Below are 26,883 nucleotides of genomic sequence, written 5' to 3'. Positions count from 1 at the left end.
AGGTGAAAGAGAAAACTGAACCTCATGGATATTACAGTGTAACAGCTTTGGCTCATAGTCCTGAGGCACTGAGCCAAGCGATAACAAAATGTATGTTAAATTAAATACAAAAAAACCCTCCTACATTAGCATTAAGGACTTGACTTACACTCCTAAAGAAAAAGTGTTCTGAGGTAAGTCTGCAGCTGTCTGAGTTTGGAATTAAAGCAACACAGTCTACCTAATCTTTAAAAAAAAAGAGAAATGACAATGGCTTTGTTTTGTTTAGTGGTGTTCAGTGGTTTTGTCTTCTAATTATTTTGGTTTTAATTTAGATAGTTTGCAAGCCAGTTTTGCTTTTTTTATTCTAAGGGTGTTTTTATTGTTGTTGTTGTTGTTTTTTGTTGTTGTTGTTGTTCTTTGGCTAGTTTTTTTAGACAGAAAAAATGAAGGGGCCGATTTATGTTGATTGTTGTAATCCAGTTCAACAGACCTTGTAGCTGGCCCCAACAATACAGGAACATAAAGGAAGCTCAGTTTTTCCAAATACTTACAAGGAGGAGAAGCTGGAAGTTGACTTCCAGAAAACCTTCTCACAGAGCTGTACAAGCTGCAGTAATTTCCAGTACTGTACATATCCACTTCAGACTTTATTTTTATAGTAAGCATTACAATTTTCCAACTGACAGTGTCTTTCTCAACCATATGATTAATCAATAAACTTTAAAAATGAGCTTATGTTTTAAAAGCCAAGGAGGTCAAGTTGTTAAGTATAAACTAGTTCCCCTGAAAAAAAAAAAAAAATGGCTGGACTTACATGAGTAAACCCCGCATGATCCATGCTTCTTGCTGAAAACTGGATTGCCTACTTGGCCTTCTTTTCCTTTTTAGCCAGGCACATGTATACAGCGTGAGTACTCTAGTTAACAAGGTTTGACTTGTGGTTTAATAAAGGCAGCTATGGATTTCTTCCTCTCCTTCAAAAGGCAGAATGATTAAAATACTGAAAGTCACATATCAATTCATGCTGCAGGTGACGGTGAAGGAGAGGGACTTCAAGTCATTTTTCACCCACAGGAAGGGAAAAGAAAAAGCAGACTATGATCAAATTCTAAGCATGATTTTTTTAAAAATATATTCTTAGCTTCTCTTTTATTAATTACCAGATCCTGTGAACCTTTACATATGTCATAGAAACGAGTCAGACAAGATGTTTGCTTGTAATTAAAATGATAAAGAAATACTGAAATAAAGCCCTAGTTCAATAAAAATGCATAAAAAGAAGTATGCAACACACATGTACAGACAAGAAAAAATGTGAACATGTTTCAAATATATGAGGCATGAGTCAAAGGGGACACTGAGAAACCTGAATTCTATTGATGACCTGGATGGTGTGCATGTACAAAAATGCTTACCTATTGACCCTGCTTACAGAAATTATGCACTAAACCTTTGGAAAATGATCCTAGCTATAACTGAAATTGTTACATACAATGGAAGACATAAATGCTTCAGGGCTTCCTTTGCTTATTTCTTATTGATTGAGTTTTAAGAAGAAATATATACTACTAGTACTACTACTAATAATAATAACAAACAAAATAGCAAACAGGAAGTAACATGAAGACAGATGAATCTCAAAACAAAATCAAGTTATTACCAATACTGATTCACAGACACAAAAAGACCTCTCTCCCAATATTTTCACTGTTTAATTTGCTTTTCCTGCTTGTCACAAACTCTCAAAGGTGAAAGAAAGAAGTCCTTCCTAGCCAACACTCTGTTTCTACAACTGATCTTTGCTCTTTTTCTTTCTTTCTTTCTTTCTTTCTTTCTTTCTTTCTTTCTTTCTTTCTTTCTTTCTTTCTTTCTTTCTTTCTTTCTTTCTTTTTATTGGGAACAACCAGTAGACAATAAAATGAAAGTCAATAAACAGGTCAGCTTCCATCCACCCATGTGGACAATTCTGCTCCTAAACTTGGGTTCTAAAGACCTTAAACTTCCAAAAATAGAGGAAATTTTCTGTCCAAATAAAAAGTAATGATGACAAGCTGTAGAAAAAGTGGCTAGAGAGCTTGAAAAATACTCTTTCCCCTTGAAATAGAAATTTGTAGATGGGCCATTTAGAAATGAAAAGGCAGCAGGTCTTTTTCTTGTACCATGCACAGTGTGAGGCAGAGCCAAGTGCCTGAACTGAAAGCTGTCCCGGTGCTGCCTTGAACTCATCTTTGGCTACATCCCCACGGAAGGTAGAGTCCACAGGCAATCCATTGGGCTTGATATGTCATTTATGAATGCTAGCCTTTAAACCTTCTGAGTGGATCAGAAGATCACCCTCCATTTGTCCACGATCCATGATTACTCCAGCAACATTTGTCCCAAATACACATGGAAGGTAAGGCTGCACTGACATTTCATAATAATCAACAAAAGCTTCTTTATTCAGTGAGTCTGGGGGAGTTTGTGCTCCTCAGCCTTATTAAAGATCTTCTGACATGTCCTGGGCCATGTTTCAGGTGCCTTGCTGTGTTTGCTATCCTTGAGTCATGGTGGCCGCTCTCCTTGTTCCTGCTGATCAGTATGTGGAACAGCCCTATCCACTCGCTTGTCATCTCCCAGCAAGTAGGCTGAAAATGCACTCAGTATCCTTGAAATTGAGATCCAAGATCTGAACAGGATGCCACTCAGCTCATACTCTTAATACCCCAACGCATGAGTCTCTGTGGAGTGTACATATCAGCTACTGTACAGAGGCTGCACTACAGAGCTCTGGGTACAAGTATGCATCTTTGCATGGTTTGAAGTCTCTCCTTCCTCTTACAGATGCATCCCCCAGCAAATACATTCCAGCTTTTCACATCTTACCATAGTTTGTCTGAAGCCATTGTTAAAGCAGTGGGTCCAGTGAACTGCATGATGGGTCTGATGAATTAAAGAGTTAGTAACTGAGGAAACTAGGTCCCCTAGCATGTTAATTTGATTCTCCATTTCTGTGTATTTCAATCAGTGCATCGGGAATTCAGCTCAGTAAGTTACTTTTAAGTTACATTTGGATGTTATGGATCATTTAAAGTTGATGTAGAAGAACAGAGTATGAGTTGTGTAACATCCACAGAGACAACGAGGCCATGACTGTCAGGTCAGGTTTGCCATGTAAGTGGTCATAGCCTTACTGGAGCACCCTAAAATCAAGGCTCTCCTGGACAGAGAGCCACACCCAGCATTAGGTTTCATCCTCCAAACAATGAGCCACTGTCATCCTCTCCTTACATCAGAAGGAGAAGAGAAGAAAGAGGGGCTGTGGCTGCACTTCTGTTTTCTTAGATACTCTTTGAACTGAGGTGAGAAGGTAGGTTTTTATACATTAATACTTTCATTCCTTCACCCTTCAAGACATACTGCAAGTAGGTATGTCCCTGTATTGGTTTGTATGATGCTGCCTCAGCCCTAGCATCAGCATTTCTGAGCTGTCTAAGCAGCAGATATAATTGGGAACTTAAGATAGCAGATATAGCTACTAACAAAAATATTTAAGTACTTCTGAAGGGATGGTGCAAGACAGTTGTGCAGGCTGAGACTAGTAAAGCATTAATTATATTTTTCTTAGAATATTCATGGCTAATATCTGGGTAACTATACCAGCCATAGAGAATCTTACCAGGACCAGTCAAACAGTACTTCTGACCTGTGGCTTGAGAATTGAGCAACAATAAAACTAATTGCAATGGCTACTTTTTGAGGGTATTTGTGGACCAAGTCTGTCTGTCATTTAAGCTGTGCAACAGAAATCATATATCATATGTAGAAGGTGCTTCCTCCCTGTCAGGATGGATTTAACACTTCGCACATCTGTAGAGGAACCAAAGGCTTATTTGCAGAGGAGGTCAGAGAAGGTCTGTGATTTTTAACACAGATGCAGAAAAACAGATCTTCAGTGCAGCCTCAAAAAGACATAATGGTCTTCCTGCAAGACACAGTACCCCACCTGAACTGCTGTAGCCATCCACTCACCTGGTTACCAGCAATCTTCAGCTAGATGTGCAGAGTCCAGCATGGGAGGAGAAATGTCAGTTTGCAGAATGGTCTAATAGGACAACATTGCTTATTTTCAGCACAGGTCAAGTTTGGGATGATGGCCTGACTGATCTGCTTTCCAAAAACTCAAACGGAGCAGAATGTCTTTATAAATCTCCTGCCCTTTTTTAGACCTGATGAGTGTTAAGCTGGTAGTTCAGCAAAGGTGATACTCATCCACGTGCAAGAGGATTGCACAAGGCTGTGCCTTATATGCCAAAATGAAGTTTCAGTGAGACTATGAGGTACGCTGGCCTTTTCCAAACACTCTGCCTAGGCAGAAATTCCTCTCAAAATGAAGACAGTTCTCCAATAAATATGACCTTCTAGAAACAACTTGTATGATGGATTTATCATATGGTACATCACGTACTGTATTTCCCCCCTGGGTAACCTGCTTGAACAAAGACTCGCTTCTGTCCTCAAGATCTTTTGCCTCCTTGTATGGTTTGTATCACTCATTCTTCAGCAATGCCCTCCATACTGTGAAGCCTTGCTAAAATTGTGCAATGTTCTCAGGAAGATTTATGGCACAAAATTTTGTTTTTGGAAGGCTGCTCCTCCCATCTCTGCTTTAGCAAAGAATTTACTCTGGCCAAGGTCATGTGAATTTCAGCAGTGAGGATACCTGACTGTGGGTCTCCTGCAACATTCCTCAGAACTGTATTACCTTTCAGAATACATGACGGCAGTGTACTAAACCCATATTCAGCTTCCAGCTTTTTTATTCCAGTTTTGGCTAGGTTTGCACGCTATACAGACAAAACTTTAGTAGTTGCTCCTGGAAGAAAAATGAAAGAAGATAATTCAGAATAGAAGTATGAATCCATATCAATCATTCACACAGGTTTACATACACATAGGCGTGTGGGAAAACTGAAATAACTCAATCAAAACAGGTGTGGAGAAGAAATGACTGGCTATATTGACAGCAAGGAATCATCACTATAGAGATACATGCCAGCAAGACTAATAAAAGAGATCCTCAGAACTAGTGATGTAATTTGAATGAGAAATGTCTCAGGAAAACTTAAATGTCATTGCTATTCAGGTTGTCAGCCATAACTCTGTCATTTAGGTAAATGCTCCACTATTTATTTAGAAGCCTTTAGTAACTGTTCTTGCATTCAAGATATATTTTGGTCCTTGAAGCTGAATGGTAAAGTGACCTACTATTTATTAAGGGCACAATGGTTGCATAATAACATGCTACCCCAAGAAAAAAAAATCTTACTTAATGGAGATATTTGTACTGAGGCAAGTTCGTAGATAGCTCAGACCACTGGGCACAACACTCCATTAACAGATCAGGTCTGGTGTTCGGTTCATTTTTCTGTGCCTGCCACACCTTTGAAGAAGTACGAAGTTCAGCCTTACTTCATACACACCAAGCATATTTCTAAAGAATGTGGAGAACTGACAATAAAAAATGAACATTAGCATGCAAGATGGACTCATTACAGGGTTCTAAAAGACCTCCAAAAGATGGATTTTATGGAGGGGTAATAATCAACACACTTTACAAAAGGAAGCTTCATACCTTGAAAAAAGCACCTTAAAGAGAGATCACATCATGTAGCTTTTAAGTCTGGGCTTCTGTAAGGAACTTGTGAGCTTCACAGCTGACAGCTGAACTGTGAACTTTGTTTTTTGCACAGTGTGCAAGTCTATGCGCCCAAACCCCCAGACAATGTGGTGGAAAAAACTGGAAAAGGCAGTTATACCTCAGTCCCATCACCTGACTTGTCTGTTCTTGACCCCAGGTTCACATTCAATTTAACTAAGAAAATGAAACAGATATATAACAAGTGAAATGGGGGGGGGGGAGAAAGGAAGCGGGGGAGGGAATAATGGACACATGCTGCATATAGGGAAGAACTGGAGCAAAGTATTAAAGAATGAAAATCTCTATTCAAAGCAGGAATGAATCAACTGGGCTGCAAAGACTACAGTGTATCCAAGGTGTTTTCTGTGAGCTGGAGAAAAAGACAGCATCCAAGCAATTACAAGAGGGACAGGTGTCCCCCCTTACAAAAAGGTTTTTATCAAACAAATAGCAAATGTCTGATTTAATTTTCTTACACTGTAGTTTTTTTTCCCTGACCTGCTGTAATTTTGCAACATGCTCTACAACTTTGTGTCTGGTCCGTAGCTTGAAACAAACTGACTCATCAAGTGGTGTACTTTTACTGCACTGTTTACATTATTATAAGCAGCCTTATTTACAGTACAATAGTTCACTCTAATTACTGAATATAAAAAAGCAAAAATAAAAAATACCAAAAAACCTCACAACCAACCAACAACAACAACAAAAGAAAACAGAGGCAAGGCTACCAAAGATAGAAGCCTATTCTAATCTTAAGTGTCCATAGATGCATTTGAATAGTGTACTAAGTCTTGGTGTAGTTTTCCATCCAAAGTGCTAACTATCTAATCCTTGTTGGATTTACATATGTACACAATTGTATGCAGGAGCGTTTCTACCCTCAGGAAGTCTCAGTATGAAAGGCAAGATTCAAAGAGAAAAATGGAAGGATGTCAGGGAGAAAAGAACTTGATCATAAAAGTACATCTGCAAATGCACAGAGGAAGTGGTAAAGCAACAAGAAGAACTGTATAGAACATATATAAAGCATTGAAATAAGAGCTGACTTCAAGAACTCGCTTAAGAACTCCCCTCACATTTCATCCCCACCAATTAGATTGCCATTTTCCCTCACCATCAGCAAGGTTCTTCATGCATCACAAATGCTTCAAACTTCTCTTATCTTGTTGCTTTAGGAAGGAAGAGGTTAACACCACTAACAAGAACCAAGGAGTAGTTGTGGGTAGGTCTGTGCAAGCTTTTAAGTACACAGCTCCCCTACAGCACCTCTGCCTTACCAATAACACAGCTCCCACAGAGTTTATGAGGTTGAAACTGTAAGTCAAGTAGAAGGAAGTTAAACCACAAGATACTTTTGTGATGCAAAGAGATTTTCCTTGGAGACCCTGTTTCAGTGACAGCCCAAAAGATACATAAGACTCTTTGAGCATAATTCCTGAGTGTTGTTCTGTTTTATGTATTTTGGGCTATTTTGTTCAGTGTTTGGTACCAGGCAGTCACTTCAAATGACCATGAGCAAGAATAGGAACAGGATTAAGTAGTTAATGGGAAGAACTTGTTGTTGCCTAATTGCGTCAAATATATCAGTATTTAAGAAAGCAAATTATAAATTTAACTGACAGTCATGGAAGTGTTCAAGGTTGAACACAGTCCTGAAGTCAAAGATTAAATAGCCTTTGCCAACCATGATTCATTGTTATGAACCTGCTGCTGTAATAACAGCCAAGGAGTTTTTAGCCAAGGAGAGAATTCATGATGTGTGATAACTCAGTAGATTTCTAGTTATTTTAAACGTCTTTTTCTTTAAATATAGATCATCTGTATAAGTATCTACTCATTGTTCTACAAGGGTCAATTATCAGTCTTTTGCAGTTATTCTTCTTGCATCCAGGGCTCCATAGCTTGTTTGCTTTATCACAAAGGAAACCCAACCTAATGCTGTTGGGCTGACATCATTAGAATATGTAGAAAAGGATTAAACACAAGAAATGCTGCAATAAGATTGGCAGAACAACTGAAAGACCCAAATGGTGCTGAAGATACAAAAATATTACTATAATCAACAGACTAAGTTCACTAATTTGTAGCTTAATCTTACAGGTTGTTAAATACAAATACATGTTATTTGCAGGAAAAATGATTATTTAAGTAAACCAAAACTCTCAAGCCTATAGGGTTACTGCTATGTTGCAGTGGGACAAGACATTTCTATTAGTCCCTTTGAACTGTGATAAGAGCACCAAAATGTAGCATTACCACCACAAACAGCATGATGTAGCTGAGGCCCATTTCCTTTTCCTTTTCCAAGCCACTCAGTCTATCAGATCCTATGCTTGGGCCAAAAAAGGCTGAGCAAAAATACACCTAAGACATTGGCAAAAAAACTGCTATGGGGGAAAGGGAAGGGAAACAAGCTAGTCTTTTGCTTTGCAGCTCTCTGTCATCATCTACCACAACCTATGGGCTCAGCTTTCAGAAACAGTATGGGCATGAAATTCTTCTCAGACATACATACTAGCTTTTGGAGGGGGGGCTGTCTCTCTCTCTTTGTATGACAGACTGAAAATATTGTCCTATACAGAACAAGCGAGCAATTACATATATATATAGTGTATTAAACAAATCCAGTACTGTTCTGGTAAACTTGCTTATTACATACTTGTGTGTCATTATGCCATAATTTCCCAGCACCCCGGGCAGTGTCTCCTCCATTTATGCACTCAGTCACTTCAAAGAAAACTACTGTGTAAAAGCCTAATGAAAGCAGCAAAGCTCGTTTTGATGCTCTTGATGTGCTGTGGGCTCTGACTTAAGTTCTCAAAATCATTCTTGCTTAAAGAAAAAATCAGTCCCATATCTACTGCATTGTTGCATACAAAAATTCAGCAACCAAAAACATAATCAGAAAAGGGAGCAATGATTGATTCTACTATGCATTTCTGATGCTATTAGAAGAGGCTACAGCTAGATACATCTAGAAAGGAGAAAGAAAAAGTACAGAAACGTTCTTCTTGGTCCTTCAGATAGAATGGTATAGATAGAATCTACAGTATTCTAAAAAATAAGGTATGTATGTGTCACTGCACAGACTGGAAAAATATTCACTTGATGCTTGCAGTGAATTCCGTATGGATGTCACTGTTAAGTTAGTCATGATGAACAAAAGTATCAAAGTCCGGTGGAAGTAAAAATATGTTCTTTTGCACTTTACATTTATGAGTTTTATTAATTCATGTTAAAATATTCAACTTCAGTCCTTTTTCAAGTCAACAAATAAGACAGTGGAGAAGCTCCCTCTTGCAGACATTTGTCCTCTAATACAAAATTAGTTTTAATATACCTTTATTTGTTCTGTTTGCTCAGAATGACTGCATCTATTAAAGCTCAGACTTGAATTTTAAGATCAAATTACTTTCTCATGAATTTACCAGCGTATGAATCTCACATACACAAAGCTGCTCCCTGTAGCAATGTCTCTGTAACTCCTGAAGTGGCAAACTGTATGTATTCTCTGTAAACAGACTTTATTTCTCTGTAGCACAGAGCCCACATAACCTTTCTTGTGGCCAGACCACTTCAAGTCTTGGTGTCAACTTTGAATAGGAAATATATAAGATCTGTGTAAGTTTTTTTATTCATACACTAAAGAGGATATTTTTCTCTTTGGACTCCTTGGCAATGATAGTCACTGGAAGAAGAGTTTTTAGTGTTCCCTGTCAGCTGGCCAGTTCCAGCTCTTTCAGCAGAATTGTGTTCAGCATTTATCTCCTCACCCTCCAGTTCACTGGGACTTCTCCAGCTATGTGTGTATATGATAAATATACACATGCACCACACACAGTCCTGAATGGTTCAGGAATAACTGCTGAGAAATAACTGAGCAGTAATAGATGAGGCGCAGATCGTATTTCTTGATTTGTTGATGCCCCAACACAAAATGTTACATGTTACAATAGCTCAGAAGAAACGAAAAAAGTCCCAAGGATACATAGAGAGCTGTAGTATTCTTTTCCTTAAGGTAATTCACATTCTGCTTCTCATTTATATATTAGAATATAGAATATATTATATATATAGAATATTAGAAACATTTTTCAAAAGCAATAAAATACATTTTTTCCTGAAATAGGAATTTTAGACATCCTGAAAAGAGAGAGAGATTTGAGAGTTATGTAAGAGCAGCTTGCTAATATCCTTAGTCATTTTGTTTGCCTTAAATCATGTTTGGATAAACCTTTTACTGTCACAGACAAAATAAGTTTCCTCTGCAGGCTCAGAGATGGTCAAAGACTCTGAATTAGGTACGGTCTCTTCTGCCATCAGAGCAGGACATGGAAGCTCATGATGTGTTCCCCTTTCAGCAAAAAAACAGGTAGGTAAACCCTAAACAGATTTTATATACAAGAGACAGACTATTAGATAACCACTGAGTTAAAAAAACTCCACAGAGAAACTCAGCCAACTAATTCATAGGATCTTTATCAGTAAGATTGAAAAGAAGCCCTCTTACGCCATACACATCAGCATTAAACCACTCTCATACAAGATGACAGAAATGTGAAGTTAAATTCCAGCATTCCCAGACAATAGAATCTAGAGAACAAGATAAAAGCAAGAAAGCACAAATCTGATCTCAAAATGGACATGCATAAAACTAGCATCACAAAAAACTAGCATGTCAAACCAGAAGATTTTATTATTGCACTATGCCACTGGAGAAAACAGATGACTTTGCAATAGCTATGGGAACAGATAAGCATTAATGACAGCATGAGAAAGATGAAAGAGATTAACTAGCTATTCAGGCAATGTGTCCTTCCTGCCTTGACCTACAGTGCAATGTGATACAACTTATTTTTTACATAAAATACTTAACATGTCTCATAAAATGCTTTATAGGGAGAGTCAAGAAGGGTAGAGGAAGAGTACAAAGAAATACAACCCCCAGAAAAAGCCATAAGTAGTTGTGATAAAAGTCTGTACAATTTCCTTGTTCTCCCTTCTCTGTCCACACCTCTTGTAAAATCTGCAGATTTTTCTCCACGTTTTCTACCGTTTCTACAACTCCATTTACACTTTAATTACACAAAGCAATGTTAGATGCCTAACATTTATTGCTATAATTTAATTATTTCACATAACTTATTCTTCTGGATGCTGCAGAGTAGACTGTAGAGAAGAGAGGAAATCACACCCAGCCATCTCCCACTATTTATGTGATGACCCTGTTAAATCCAGAATTTAAAGATTCTTAAAATAAAGCAAGATGTATTCTCTACTCTGAAAACATAAGCATTACAACCATTTTTCCTCTCTTCTGAGATTAAGCAAATAGATGCACCTCTTTACTTTCAATGAGCATTACCTATGTATTTCCTATAAGCCAGCTAGCACTGAAATACACAAATCTGCATTTCAAATGCATAAAGCTGGGACCGGAGTCTGAAATTTTTATTCCTTCTAGATGATGGCAACAGTTGTAGCGTTTTGTTTCATTTTTCTTGTGAATTCAAAATTAACAGATAAACATACTGGGCACCTTTTCACTTAGAAAAACAACTTACTTTTACCAGAGATAGACATACAAATGTAATGCAAAATATAAATGAACAAGCAAAAAATATCTATACTACCACATGAATACCCAGGATTTCTACTTCTGATGACTCTTAATCTTGAAGAAAGGAGAAATTTGGGGGAGAGTGGAAGGAGGAAGAGTTCAGAGTCATTTCTTGCTGAAAGGAAAGTAGGTGAGATAAATAATACAGCTCAAACTGCTCCATCTTCTCGACTCCTGATGCTGAGACCATAGAGGATGGTAACAAACATAGTCCCATGATGAGAGCAGAAAACACCAAGAGAAATGGAAATCTGAAGCTAAAGTGGCAGTGGAGACAGGTAGAAAACACTGCAGAAAATTCTCAAGTTTCTTGAAACTAAGCACATTTTTGGGCTTTGAGGCTGTGATGGTGGGTGAAACTGATAAAGGCAGTAATGAAGTCATCGGTTTGCACTGATACCTGCAGTGCATCCATGGTGCCAAGTCCATCCTGTTATTAGTGGCTCTGACTGATGCCAGTTGCACTGTGCTTGCAGATGCCAAGACTGAGTTGGGCCCACTTACACTTATCAAACATGCCAAGCTGCATCAGGTAAAATGGAAAAATAAGGAGGAAGCAATGACAGGAATTGCAATGAGCTACCATAAAATAAATAGCTGAGCAAGGGGTAATAGTTACAAATCAAGCAGTGTATTGAAATGAATAAGAGGGTAATGGGCCAGGGCAGGGCATGCATCCATTCTTTTCTCATGGCAGTTGGATCTATTCACTGACTACACATACATCCTTGAAGAATAAAGTATTGAAATGCCTAAGATAGAACTACAGGCTTATTTATTTATTTATTTATTTACCAGAAGAGATTTGGATACAGTACAGATCCAGGTAATGATAGCAATGACATCTTAAAATACGGCATAAAAAATGGATTATAAATATTGGTGATTTCTTTGTATTGGTGGCTGTTTATATGCTTTTCATGAACCACAACTGATAGCAACTCAACAAATCAAACACGAATCGCAAAAGTACCACAATTTAAAGTTTTTTTTCATATAACACCACAGATTGTTCTTTAATTTTTCAGATACTTCTTGACTTATGGAGGAGCCATCTTCTGAAATCTGGACATGCTAGTGCTGGAGGACTCTGTCTCTCAGCATAGGTTAGACTACTGATAATGAATGATATACCCTCTAGCTCAGCTCTGGCACTGCTCCCAAGACCTCTGGAATTAAAAAGCAAGATTTGCAATTACCCAACCTGAATGTTTGAAATAAACCTCTAAATTTCTGTCCATGAGGTCCTGAAGAAGGTCAGGATGATGTTAGTCAGCATTAATTATTTTTTCTTGTAGACTGAATGTCACCTCTGGTGGCTGAGAGCAGGCAGCCCAATACTGGCTGTGGGCTTCTGTTGGTTCACTGCCCTGTACACCCTCAGTGTGGCACCTTACCCCTAGCTCACAGTTATCTCTAAGAGATAGGCCAGCTTCCAGAGGATGGTGGGAAGTTTCACCAGTGCACAGAAAGGGTACTGAAAGAGACTCTTGCAATGCGTTCATATCCACGTTTATTAGCACTTACACCAGAAGACTCCCAGGTATTTGATGTTGCTATCACTAAATATACATAATATTTAAAGTCAGAGTGAGTTGAACGATACTGTCAGGGACTGGTGACATGGTGGCAGAATACAAGGAAATAGTGCACGCAGGTGACATATCTCTGTTATCTCAAGGATCGGTAAAGCAGAGCTCCTCATGAAGTTTCCAGCGAGATCTGTTACTGGCACTGGCATTTGTTTTCTTGTTAGAGACTGTTGAACAACCCTTCAGTAGCCCTGAAATGTCAGATGTATGCTTTTGTAAGAGCTTCTGCATCCATCAAAGTGGGCAGGCATCTGATGTTGCCATTTGCCCTCACTTTTTCAAACAAATGCTGTTTCCTTCTCTCCATTTCCTTACATCAAGGAGCTTTCTTAAAGAAATGAAACAAACAAACAAACAAACAAATAAAATAAAATAAAATAAAAAATTTAAAAAAAATAAAAAAAGGAAATGAATGTGGATATAATTTCACTTGCATATATCAAAGATTACCCAGGACAACACACATTTTAGGGTAGGGAGAAACAAAACCACTTTTCATTGTTAATAAAGTTCTTTCTGACTTTAATCTCATGAACATGAATGATCCCCAGTACCAATACTATTAACCATGGTAAAATGAGATGAACTCTCATTATGTATGTAGCTGTGCGCTCTTCTGAAGTAGTCAATGAACTTTTGATGATTCTAACATCCTGTCAAGGATTTCTTGAAGCAAACTTAACTTCCACTATGAAAAGTTTTTGATTAATTATAGCAAATGACTTGATTCCACTTACAACTGAAGGGAGATCCAGTTATTTTGACACAAATTCTGCTCGTGGAGGATTAAGTCCTCAATTTTCATTTAAGGCTCAGAACATTATCTAAGACAATAGAAGTAACCTTTAATATCTATTCTCTAAAAGCTGTCACCACAGTTCTATACCAAGTGAAATTCATGCAATATAAAATTATCATAAGATTCTTACAAAAAGATGCTTATTACTTTCACATGAATGCCGGTGCAGTTAATAATGATTACACTTTTGCAGTGAAGAATGAAAAGCTATTTATGATTTACCATTAAGTCTGGAATGCTGTCCTCTGGAGCTGATACAAATATGACTAAAAGAAAGAGAGGAGCTGCCATGCGTAGCTGACAATAAGAGCAATGACAAGTGCATGAGGAAGTTGTTACACCATGAGAAACTGAAAGTATTTTCTCCATTTTCTTCTATTGTGCTTTATACACTTGGTCAGATTATTTCTATGAAAAAGTTTTAGCAAATTTTTTTAAACACAGAAAAATGCTCATAAGGACTGCTAACAGGATTTTGGTTTGTTTTCTTGTGTTCTGATGTCCAGGGGAACATCATTCAGTTGTTCACATTGGCAACAAATAGAATTTGAGCAGAAAAATATTCCCCTATCCTGTACTGGGCATGTCAGATGGATTCCCAGGTCATCCATGTTAAAACTGAATGCAGCTAGGAGATTATGTTCCATGATCTAAACAGGTTTCTTTTTCTAGTTCCAGATGATGGAAAATTTGTTTCCTAAAAGCATTCCTACCACTTTACTTGTTAAACATTAAGTTTTCCTCCATTCTTGATTTAATGGAATACACATGCCTTCAGTGTCCTGTGCTTTCTTATCCAGCTAATAATCTTTTGTGATAGTTTTTTGAAACTCAAATAATAATAATAAAAATAAATTTAAAAAAAAAAAAAAAAAAAAAGCTTTTCCAAAAACTGAAAACTGGTATCTTTCCTGATATATCTAATTGGGAACACTAAGCCTGAGATGCTTAAAATCCAAATTTAGCCTTAAAAATATTCAACGTGGAATTTTAATGCTTTAAACTGTAGTGCCTCCAATTTATGGTGGTACTTTAAACAAATTATGTTTCATCATGCATATTATGAATGTAAATACTTAGTGAAGGACAGAATTCTGGATAGCTTGAGTATACTTTGCAAGGAGGAACTCTGCAGTAGCTGCGGAAGAAAAAAGGCACAAGCCTTATAAATTTAGTCAATAGAGGTCAGAATAAATCCCTAAATAATCTAAATTGGTTTCATTTCAACTCTCACTTCCCCTCAGGATGTAAATTGTACTTTCTGGCACATTTTTGTATTAAGTTTGAAGCTCACTTTTTGGTAGGAATTTTTTAAACCCACTGTGGTCAAGTGCTCAGTTCTGTGTACTCTTCCTGATGCTGAGTGCTTCCCCACAACCATGACAGGTAGACAGAGCTCTTAACTTTATGTTTACTGTGCCTCAGGATGTGGAGAAGAAGAGGAAGAATAAAGAGAAATGCATACATGATATGCGTGTTAAATTCCTGATCCAAGGAAGGGAAGGAAGCTTTCCACAGGTCTTTAAGTGAAATTCGTATTTCACTTTGGCTTCTATTTTTGGGAGCAAATGAGGTGCTATGATGTGCAGATCTCTTGAATTAGTTTCAGTTTGAGCCAAAGATACTCCTATACTTCAGAGCTGCATATTTTGCTGATCCTGTCTACTCACCTTGCTCATGACGGGTGGAGCAGGGTAGCCTTCTGGGTGGGACAAGTTTTGTCCAAGAATTATAAACCTTTGCTAGATGTTAAATTAGTCAGGGCATCAGTCATCCAACAGCCTTGACCTGGGGAAACTGACTCACAGTAGAACTTCCATGCTGCATGGAGGATCACTAGTTATTATCCTGTAAACAAGAACGGAGAACCACATGAATGATGAGTACCAGAGTATTAAGTGCGTTCTTCCACTTATACCTGAGACATAAGTGGCTCAGAGTTCTTTCAAAGATAGTTTTCTGGAAAAGTTAAAAAAAAAAAAAGAAAAAAAGAAAAAAGAAAAAAGGCAATATCTACTAGAGATAAGAACAGTACATAATTTTGAGATTTCATGACTTCTGAGTCATTTTATTGGAAAATAAAGCCTTTCTTCAGCCATTAATGAGAATAAAGTATTTATATTTAATAGAGTTTAAGTGGTAGAGGAGAAAAGCTGTATCTTAAAATAAGACTTCAGCTCCTAATTGGTCTTCTCAAACAGTATGAGAATGTTTATATGCTGAAGAAAGTCGTTACAGTACCTAGCCATCTGTATAACCCTCCATCTCTATTTCGTTTGTGTGAATTATAATGGAGATTTACAGGAATTTGTGGTCTGCAGAATATCTTTGTTTAAAATATAATTGCTGTGTATCAGCAGGAGTTCTCTTCTGAAGAGGCCTGAACAGACGGTACAGATACATATTCTGGATGGCACTCTCTTTTCCACCTGGCAGATTATCATCGTGCTTGGGTGCATGAAGTGGGACAGAGCAGGGTAGCCTGTGAGGTTTTGGGAGGCAGCAGAAATTGGCTACCCAGTTTAGTTCTCTACCACATAGTTATTTTAAAACACAAGTGTTAAATATTTTGTGATTTATCTTTTTGGTAACGAGATATATGAGACAGGGAGAAATGGTTTAAAACTAAAAGAGAGAGATTTAGATTGGATATAAGGAAAGGGTTTTTAACAATGAGGGTGTTGAGTCGCTGGAACAGCTTTCCCCAAGATGTGGTGGATGCAGCAAGGAGACATCCAAGGTTAGGCTGGACAGGCTGGACAGGGCTCTGAGCAACTTGATCTACTGTTAGGCATCCCTGTTTATTGCAGGGGAGTAGGACTAGATGGCCTTTAATGGTCCCTTCCAACTCAAACAATTCTATGATTCTACGATACATGTAAAGTGAGTTTTATACAAGCGTGCAGTTGTACTTTTATAAGATTGATGGGAAAAGACACAGAAAGGAAAGATGGAAAAAAAGCAGGTTTAATACAGGTGACATATTGCAGCAGTTGCTTATATTTCTTACTTCTTGTAGCATTTGAAGACTTGTTTAACCAATAAAATTATGCAATCTGATCACTATATTTCATCCTTTTTACTACTAGAATACTAATAGATAGTGCTCCTGAAAGTGTCTGAGAAGGAAGAAGTTTTTAAATAGCATACTTTCTCATTTCTCTTCTGAATTCTTATACATTAATTTTTCTGGTGGGCTCCATGCAATCATCAGTTCTGGTGCAGCACTTCAGATAACTTTCTATTTAATAAGCTTTCATCTCTTAACATATGTCTGTCTGAAGTATCTAATTTTACTAATAAATTGCTTAATGGATGGAAGGTTCCCTTGTTTTTCCTTCTTACTTTTAGTCACATTATATTTTACAGTAGTAACAAAGTTAAATCAACTAAATCAAATATATTGTTTTTATTTTAGGAGGAAAATATTTTTTCAGGTTTACCACGCTGACTATCAGGGTTTTCACATCAACATTTTTGCCATGATATCTGATCTTAGAGTATTCATGTATCTTGTAGCCCTGCTGTGCAAGAGACGTATTCAGCTTGAGCATTAAAATGCACTGGAGACTGCTGATGAATAGATTGATGTGGAGTCCCAAGGCAGCCTTCATATGATACATAACTCCAGCAAACCAAAAAGACTGTAGGTCTTTAAAGCCTGTACTAAATCATACACAAATACAAGACAATGAACACACTTTAGAGGGGTTAGATCCTCATGTTTTGTTACCCTTGAGCAGAGTGTTTCAGTGCCTTAAATAAAAGCTTGTTGTCCAGACGTGACTCAGAAATTTAAAATGTTCACTCTGTGATTTGGAGTGAAGCACTGTAAATTTGTGCCCAAAGAACTGTTCAGGCAAATCTACAACAAAGAGATGCTTATTACTATTATGCTTATGTGCCTTTAGTTTTGTGACCATTTTTATGCTTTTGTCAGAATCTGCTAACATTTTGTGATCCTAATGATTAAGGATGCTAAATATTTTCTCCAACAGAGCATTATCTCTATTACAAAAAAACGATCTCAGAGAGATAAAGTATGGACCTGGAGTGAAATGCAAGTGCCCAAGTACATCTGTCTAAAGCTATTTGAAATGCCCAGCAAGGATTTTTTTGGAATGGGTCATCCTTGGGTCTTTTTGATGTCTGTCAGCTCTTAACAGATAATTCAAACACAGAAGGTGTTTGAAATGACAAAAGATGGCATTGCTAGGCTCCTGAAAAATTCTCCAGGCCACCTGAAAGCTCATTTTCTCTTTTTCTCTTTTTTTCTAAAGTGCCTATACACAAATTTCCTGGTAAGAAAAGGGGCAAAACTAATGAACAGGCTAGAATTAAACAATAATTGGAAGGTTTGGGCAATAAAAAATTTAGTGCATGGTAAGCTTCTCCCATGCTAATCCTCCCTCTTCAATACAGCAAATGTGATGATGATGTAATTTGGATGAAAATTACTACACCTTTTTGGACAGATAGATTATTAAGTAAAATGGTTTTGTGGAAACAAAAATCTGGCTAAACAAAGTACTTGGGAGTATAAGCAATCCCACCATAGAGAAATAGGACTGCTTGTGTGTTCCAAGACAAGCATATTTTTGAGTGCTACATTAAGCTGAAGCCAAAGAAAATACGTATAGAACAGAGACAATAAAAGACAAAAAACATTAAGATTGAGAGGTGAAACCAGTGCAAGAAGGTAGAAGTAAGGAAACTGAGCCTTGGCAAGGGAAAGAACCTGGAAATATCTGCTGGGAAAGAAAAAAATGAAGTGTTTTTAATTATTACTTATTGTCTATTGTTCTATATGAATTTTTCCAGTGGTGACAGTTTTAAGAAAATTAGAAGAGAACATTTGCTGAACACTGATTTTTGTTTAAGTATTGCCAGGTTTTCTATGAGGTATTTTGTTGTGTGTACTTCCACCACTATGATGCAATACCATGGGACCTGTAGAGTCCAGAAAAACCCAAGATATTTCAAATGAGATAAATGACCACTTTACCATAGAAATTTGTATGGATTTATTAAGCAACATTTACCAACAAAGACTTCCTTCAGCTTACAGCTATTGCTACTGATATAATTTCTTATGGGTTCTGAAGTAGAATCTGTATGCTCCTCTGAGTCAGATGCAACAGTAAACATTGTTGCCCCAGCCCCTGCATCATGCCATGGTAGGATGTACTCACATGAGCTTTGGTGGTAAAGCTACATTCAGAAATTCCTGCCTCCTCTTCAAGCTCATTTCCTCTCCATCCGTGGCATTACCCACCTTTCCATTACTGCAGGAAAGCTCCCTGTAAGGCTGCTTTCTAAACCTGGTACCTTTAGCATCCACATGGTGTCTTTAACATTCACAGAATAGCTAGAGGATGGGTAGTAAAGCAAGAGAAAGAATATTGTGTAGAAAAGGAAATTCAAATGAAAATGCACCAGATACTCATGGTATATCATTCTACCAGCTGGGCTAAATGTCAAAGTGACTGACACTTAACTCATGCAAAACTCCCACAGATTGGAATAGGAGTGTTGCATAAATAGTGACTTCAGGATCAAGTCTGTTCCCAGGAGGTGCTGAACACTCTTCATTTCTAGCAGTCCTGGAACAAAATCCTCAGCATCCAAGAATCTGCCCAAATTCTAGCTGTCTTCTGAACAGCACCAAAGACTGCAAAATGTCTATTTTATCCCAATATCTTTGTTTCACTAATCTATAAAAATGTATTTATGATTTTTAATTGATTTTAAGGATAAGTTAACCAATAGAAAAAAACAGATACAAATCCCTTGTGGTTTTCTATAATCTGTATAGGAAATATGCCCAAAAAAAAAAAAACCAAAAAAAAAACCACACACAACAACAACAACAAACAACTCCATAAGAAACATAAATAAAATGAACAAGCATTATGATTGTATTTAGAGCTTGCATCATGGCAACAAATCTCAGCTCCTTTTGAGGTTGATTCTGTCACCTGCAGTACGAATCACCATGTTGTGCCTTGAAAAGTGAGAAAATACAGAAATGCAAGAGAAAGACTTTTTCTTCCTCTTTTCACCAATGCTCACTCTGACACATACTTCATTGAGAAAGGGTCTGTACTGACCCCAGAACAAAGTGAATTACTGCATACAAGTTAGAACAGAAGGTAATGGTTTAAGTTAAACTCTTTCTCCTTAGCTTCTGTGAATGATAGATATAGACAAATTTCTCTTGTAAACTGAAGAATTACGCAGTTTTAGTATCTTGCCAATGCAACAGCATGTTCATCACTGCTGGCTTCAGTGGAGCACGCAGTTTCAGCAGAGCAAAGCGTGGGACTGTGTTTAACAGGTAGCTATAATTCTCTGGTCCACTGCTTCAACAAATGAAGGCATGTTCACCGGTTGAAAAATAATCTAGATTTGACAGAAATACCTATAGTCTGCCTTCTGTAAAACCTGCACCGTTATCACACAGCCCAGAGCTTTTCTCATTTAATAGATTCATCGTTTTCTATAACTTTTTTGGATAAGACTTCCCTGCATACATAGTGTCATCCAACTGCACAGTTTTTTTAGAATCTCAAAGTATAAGCAAACACTTTGGTTTTCTTATGAACCTGGATTATTTCTAAAGGGTGCGGTTTACAAAGTATTTTCTCCTGTCCTTCACAGTAGCTCATTATCCTGGGGTTCTTCGTAAACACTTTGAAAGTAACCCTCATTTCACACCCAGACATTTCACGAGCAGCAACTGCCAGCTCTCTTCTTCAATGGAATAAAAATGTATAGTTGACTTTCCTTCCTCACACAAAAATGCCCCAACTTACACTGCTTCAAAGTGATTTTTCCACCAATGCCTCTTGCGGTTGCATCCTCAAATTCCAGCCATGGCCCTGCTATGCCTGTAGCATTCAGTTAGACAGGAGACCTTGTTTGTTGTGAGGATGGTGAATTATGACTAACTCAAAATCAAAGAGACAATAAATTTGCATTTAAAAATGTTTACTGAAAACAGAAAAAAAGATACTTCTTTCTGTATTAGCATCTGTTTTCTCCAAAAACAAAGAAATGGAACTTCATGTAAAGAAGAAAATATTTTGTTTTAATTTGAATAAACATTTTCTTTTAAGTATCTTCATCTTAAAAAAAAATAATAATAATCGTGGCTGTAATCAACATTTGCAGTCTTTAGTTCCCTTTATGAAGATTTGCAGAACATTTGTGGAGAGCTATTTGATCTTCTGACTGCAAGATCCAGAGATCAAGTAGCTGCTTAGCATAGAGCAACACTTTCTCTGTTAGCTCTTACAGCTGTCACATTGCTCACTGCATTAATTGAGAGGAAATAAAAACAGGCATTGTGGTTGAGACACAGTAGTCTAGGCACAGAAGTCAAGTACCTCAGACTATTCTTGGCCTCACTGCAGACTTCCTGTGCAGTCTGAGGCAAGTGATATCACCTCTCTGTGCCCCCATTTCCTCCTCTGTAAAGGCTGTCCAGGTTTTTAGGGTGGTCTGAATCACTACAGTTGGGGAGAACCTGCTTGAGGAACCAAGAAACCAAATGATCAGCTGCTTTGAGTTCAAAATTCCCATTTATTTTTGGCAGAGACACTTGGGGAGTCATAGTGTAAACTTCTCTGCTCACTTCCTGTCCAACAAAAAACTGGTGGCTTGATCAGCAGCTCCTGCATCTTCCCGCAAAGATTAAAATGCTTCAGCCTGGAGGCCTACCTGTGTGACCTGGTGTAGGAAACCTGCTTTGGCAGGGGGTCTGGACTCGGTGATCTCCGGAGGTCCCTTCTAAACCCTATGATTCTGTGATTCTGTGAGGCCATTCAAAATGTTACTGATGTCCAAATGTGATGAGCTAAATCACTTTATAACTTGCTATTAAAACATTATATTCACAGATGTACACATGCATCATTTTTAAGTGAAAATAAACATTTCCTCAGTATGATCTTGAACAGCCCAAAATCAGAGCCATTACATGCAGTGCAAGGGAATTCACAATGTGAAATTTTAATCTATGCATCACAAGTTGCTGAAAGTTGAGAAAACATCCATTTCCCTTTCCTACCTTCTGAATTTAAAGAGAAAAAAAAAAAAAAAAAGCATGCAGACCTAAATATTAAAATAAAATACAGTACTGGGAAAATCTGATTTCAAAAACTTAGAACAGAAAATCACAGGAATATCCTTTTCTAACTTATTATTTCTTTACCAGGTTGATTTTCCAACTGAAGGAACTTTAGTAATGCACATAGCTGTTAAATAAGAACCCCAAGATTTGGATGCTGTGGCTGAATTAATCTGAGTGTTGATCTGTGTTGGGTACTGTTACTTCCCAGACACTCGCTTATCCTGAAGTGACCTGGAAAAGCAGCATCACAAAAATATATTGTAGATTTTATGAGGTCGGTTTCAATTATATCCAGTCTGTTACTTCTAACACACTTTCCTCTGAGTGCTGTATCTAGTATTTGAAAATGTTACTTTACGTTTGCCGTGATATCCTCCTGATTTTTAATAAAATTTCTTTGAAAATGCCTATTTATCAGAAGCAGACATAAACCTTCTTTTACCTTGGGAAATAGCAAACTTCCTGGAAGAATTACTTTAGATTTCTAGAAAGATTAAAAACATAATTTAGTCTTCTACAAACATAAAGTATGACATAAAAAAAATACTCTTCTGGATGTATGGTTTGTTCTCTTGTCAAAATTGAAACAAAGAATGAAAATACTTAGCTAAAAGGTATGCTTTTCATCTCCCAGTTGCTCTTTATAGCAAAAATTCACTTATCTTGGCTTTCTATATAAGGTATTTTACATCATTTAAAATTATGACCGGGTGCGTATAAAGGTTGTGTCAGCATTTCCATTATAAAACCATATTTTAGGGGGTTTATAACTCAACCATAAAAGCTCACTCTATGCTGAAACTTGGCACACGAAATCCCAACCTGGAACAGATTTTTATCACCGACAGTTAAAAAAAAAAAAAAAAAAGTTTGGCTGTTTTTCAATTTTCTGAATGACATATAAAATGGGAACAATTTTTGGTTGGGGTGAGGAGAAGAAGCTGTCTTCTGAAGACGCTGCTTGTTGGCTCTAGAGGGATGAAGAATGGCAGAACCTCAGCACAGGTGGGGCCTTTTCATTTAGGGATTCTCATGTCACTCAGGGATTAACCTTACGCGCCCTCACACCAGGCTGGCAGCACTCCCTGCTTGTTTAACTTACTCAAAGCAATGAGGTGAGCTCTGTTTCACCAAAGGAGCATATGGGGACAGGAGGCTGAGGAGAATCCACCTTCACAGAAGCCACCCATTTGACAGTAGGGCTGGCCATCCCAGACTACAGCCAAAGTATGGGCACCATTTTGTTCTGAGCTAAATGAAGACAGACCCCCAGTGTCACTCAAGAGTCAGTTGAGAGCAACTCTCAGCAACTCAACAACTCTTAGTCAACCTGTGTTTCTGCTGTTTGGAGATGCTTGTCTGATCTCTTGTGGCAGGAGCAGCCACTCCCAATTTTGGCCTTGAGCAGTGCACAGAGCCATGCTGAAGGTGTAACCACTGCCAAGTTACACTCCAGTATCTGCAATGACCACACTGCATTCAAATTCAGCGTTGTCACAGGAAGTGAGAAACACTCCCAAATCCAATGTCTGGTTATTACATACAATGATGAAGGTAGGCAGAATGTGAAAGGAGCAGTGAAAAAAGAGTGAAATGCCTGCAGTCAGGAGATGTGCTTAACGACAGCAGAGAATCTGTGTCTGCTGTCAACGTGACCGCCTGCATGAAGGCTTGAAGAGAGCTCAGGAGGCAGAAGAAAGGCAGACGAAGGGAAAATGATTTCAGAAGCGACAAATCATGTCCAAAAAAGGAGAGGCACATAAATTCTGACAAGTTAAATGTTAAACCTCAGGAAGGCATGCCAATTTATTGAGGAGCAACTTATTAAAGGAACTCATTTAAGGAATAAAAGTTAATAATAAAACCTTTCTCAAATGTTTCAGGAGTTGGAAGCCTGTCAGAGAGTCAGAGGGGTGAATCCCAGATCTGTGAGAAGCAAAGTTCTCAGTGACAATAAAACGATAAAAAAGTCTTGCAGATTCCTGCTCCCTTTGCACCACTGACCCTCATAGCCTGAGGAGCACAGCCACTGCAGTAAGAATGAAATTGCTGGGAAAGCGAATGTCACACCAAAATCCACCACTGAGCAAGGCGACCGCTTTGGATGAGAAGAGTCTGGATCCAAGATCGTCAGTGTGAAAAGGGATAATACCATTAGTTAACATCCTTAATCCTTTTAAAGCAAATTCGCTTCTGAAGTTACCTGAGATCATCCAAGTCAGTGCTTCAAGCACAGTGAGTGCTTCCAAAGGAGGCTCTCAGTACAGGAAGCTGCACTCACCTCTCCTGCCTCAACTGCCACCAGGTGCAGGAGTACCACGGCCTCCTGAGCTGCTCTGCTTCTCAGTGCTTCTCCTGCCCTTCCACCACTTCTTCCTCCTAACAGAATCTTTCCTTAGAAAGGCAGCTAATCACAGAAGCAAAGAGTTCAAAGTCCCAGTGCTAGGTGACTAGTTAGAATAAGATATTTTTCTTTAAACAAAACAAAACAACAACAAAAACAAAAACAGAAAAGAAAAAAAAACAAGTGCTATAGTGATCTTTGACCTTGTCATTTAGCTTTCCTCAGCGTTAGACTCTTAATTGCTTTCAGTTTCTACAGGCAACTTCTAGAGTGGTGGGAGCATCCTCCCACACAGCATTACAATGCGGTGTCACCTGCAGCACCCTGCCTGCTAATTGCAGACATTGTTGCAGTCAGTCTCTGTTGCTTCTGCCACGTCCTGCAGAAGCAAGAAAACCGTGCCTGTTTTCTAATAGCATTCCAGATTACTTCAGTTCCAAAGCAATTTATTATGAGCTTTAGTGTTAACGTTGAATGTTGTTGATGTTGTTTCTTAGTTACACATCTGCCAAAGCTTCCATGGAGGGGAACATGTGGGGAGCTCATGTATGCAGGCTGCATCCCAGTGCAGGACTGGGCTGCACATCAGTAATGCTAAAAATTAGGAACTTTTTTCTTTTCCCCTCTTCTCTTTCCCTGTTCCTCCTTTGTGAAAGACTTCATGTACCTCAGCAGTACAGAATTACTTTCCCAGATTTGTCTGATTGTTATCCCAAGTACTTGTGGTAGTACCACATATCGCTCGTGGTAGTATACACTCAGACATGAGAAAATACATATTTCATGCTAGTCCTAAGGAGAGAAACAGTTCATTTCTCTATTACTGTCAATTCAGCTCTGAAGAGAAGTGTGTCATATATTTCAGGGCAAATCAGCAAGAATCAGCCACGTGTGAGAGGGCAGACAAGGAGTTAAAGACAGGTCTGAAATGCTGCAAACACCTGAAAGCTTTAGTGATGCTTTTGAAGTCTCAAAATACCGTGTATAATATAGTTTAGTGCTATCTGTCTTCTCTTGTCCTTCAAAGTGTGTTATGAGGACAGTGTTAGAACAGCATTTAAGTAAATACTGACACTGCAGAGAGATCATCGGGGTCATCTCCACCCTGTGCTTACCCCATTGCTGATTCTGCTTTCTTAGCAGCAAGTATCATAGTGAATTGGTGCTTAGGTGTACTGACAAACTCAAGGTGCTTTTGCATTGCCTGTAAGTAAGAATCAAATTCTCTGATTCTATGTTGTTTTCTTCTTTGTTTTTGTTGTTGCTGTTGTTTTGTTTCCCAGTCACCATGCTGGCATACATGACAACTACTGTCCGTAGCTATGCAGTGACCCCCTTACTACTCTGCTGAGAGCCACTGAAGCTGAGAGCTTCATGTAGTCATTCTGCCACTCCTGGGCCTCCTCTTAACCTTGGAGTGAGATGCTCCATCTCACTGCTGCTGTCTTTCCCTACAGCCTGTTTGAGGTATACGCAAACATTCACAGACAGCACTGGAGACTTACTGGGTCTCAAGTCATCCACTGAGCAGATCCTGAAAGAAGTGTGTACCTAGATGACAAATCTGAAGGAATGACAAAGGAATTTGTGGTTGCCCTGGAAACAGAAACCAGTCCAGACTGCATTAGGGAAAGGGCTGGATGTGGAGAGGTGAAGACTGGAGATCTGTCATAAGCCAGGTGTTGCCTTAATGCAACATGAGATAAACAGCAGATAAAACAACAGACATATGGATTACAAAATAATAACCGTAATAGGTCAATATTTCTGCTTAAAGCAGCCTGTGAAGCTTTTCAGCCAAGAGCAATAGAGGTGAGGAGAGGATGGTTGCACTCTCAACGAGCAGTTCTGGATGGCCCATCAGTGGCTGGAAGTAGACGTCCCACCTTGGTGCAGGTACGGGCTGCCCATAGGAGGTGCTGGAGTCACTGTCCCTGGAGATATTCGAGAAATGTGCAGATGTGGCAGAGGAACATGCATTAGTAGGCAGGACAGGCTGTCAGACCAGGTGAGATTAGCGGGTCCCTTCCAACCAAAGTGACTATACAACTTTTACAAATGGTCTCCTCTCAAGTGAGTTTCTCTTGGCTTATACTACTTAAATTGTATTTCCCACAGTAGCATAGGGAGTAAACACATTCCATTCTTTCATGACATTCAGTACTGAAATGTATAAATGGAATCCCCTTTAGTTCAAAGAAGGAAAGAATTAACCAACATTGAAAGTCCTGTTGATTTTTCTGAATAGTGGATTTGTTTTCAGGGCTAGCATCCCATCGTGCAGCACCATTTTGAGCATAACATCAAAAGAAAATCAGTCTGCTTTGGCCTCTTTTAATCTCAGTTTGTTGTTTTCTATATTTTGGCAATGTACAAACTGCACAGCTTTCAGATCATAAAGGAGTAGCTCTCCTCAAAAGAAAAGAGGGTGCTTACAGTGTTGAGCATTTTTAAGTCATGGATAATATTTGGGAAAAAAATAAAAAAATTAAAAAAGGAAAAAGAAAATGCAATAAGGATTAGTTCAATTAGCTGTTCACTTTATTTATTTATTTATTTTTATTTATTTTTTATAGTCTGTCATAACAACTACTTGTTAACTACCCATCTTCTTTCTTTGCTTCCCGAAGGCCAAGTCTAGGTGCATATGGCCATACAAAATCAGCATTTCTTTTCTCAGAGACAATATCTTACTGCCCACCCTGAACAATGTAATCACTGGCAGCTGA

The 26,883-nt window shown here is 38.2% G+C and overlaps 1 long non-coding RNA gene across 2 annotated transcripts; it reads right to left on the bottom strand.

The window, feature by feature from the left end:
* Window positions 1-10,079: 10,079 nt before the first annotated feature.
* LOC107313131 lies at window positions 10,080-24,248 on the bottom strand. Of its 2 annotated transcripts, none has more exons than XR_001554828.2 (3): window positions 24,092-24,248; window positions 15,347-15,524; window positions 10,080-13,205 (listed from the first exon to the last, which is right to left on the bottom strand). It is a non-coding gene; the product is annotated as an uncharacterized LOC107313131 (long non-coding RNA). The 2 variants fall into 2 exon arrangements; XR_001554829.2 differs by having other exon boundaries at window positions 10,080-13,201.
* Between the last annotated feature and the right edge of the window lie 2,635 nt (window positions 24,249-26,883).

This window comes from Coturnix japonica, chromosome 4 (assembly GCF_001577835.2).
Source record: "Coturnix japonica isolate 7356 chromosome 4, Coturnix japonica 2.1, whole genome shotgun sequence".
Taxonomy (NCBI): domain Eukaryota; kingdom Metazoa; phylum Chordata; class Aves; order Galliformes; family Phasianidae; genus Coturnix; species Coturnix japonica.
This window is presented reverse-complemented; position numbering and strand designations above follow the sequence as displayed.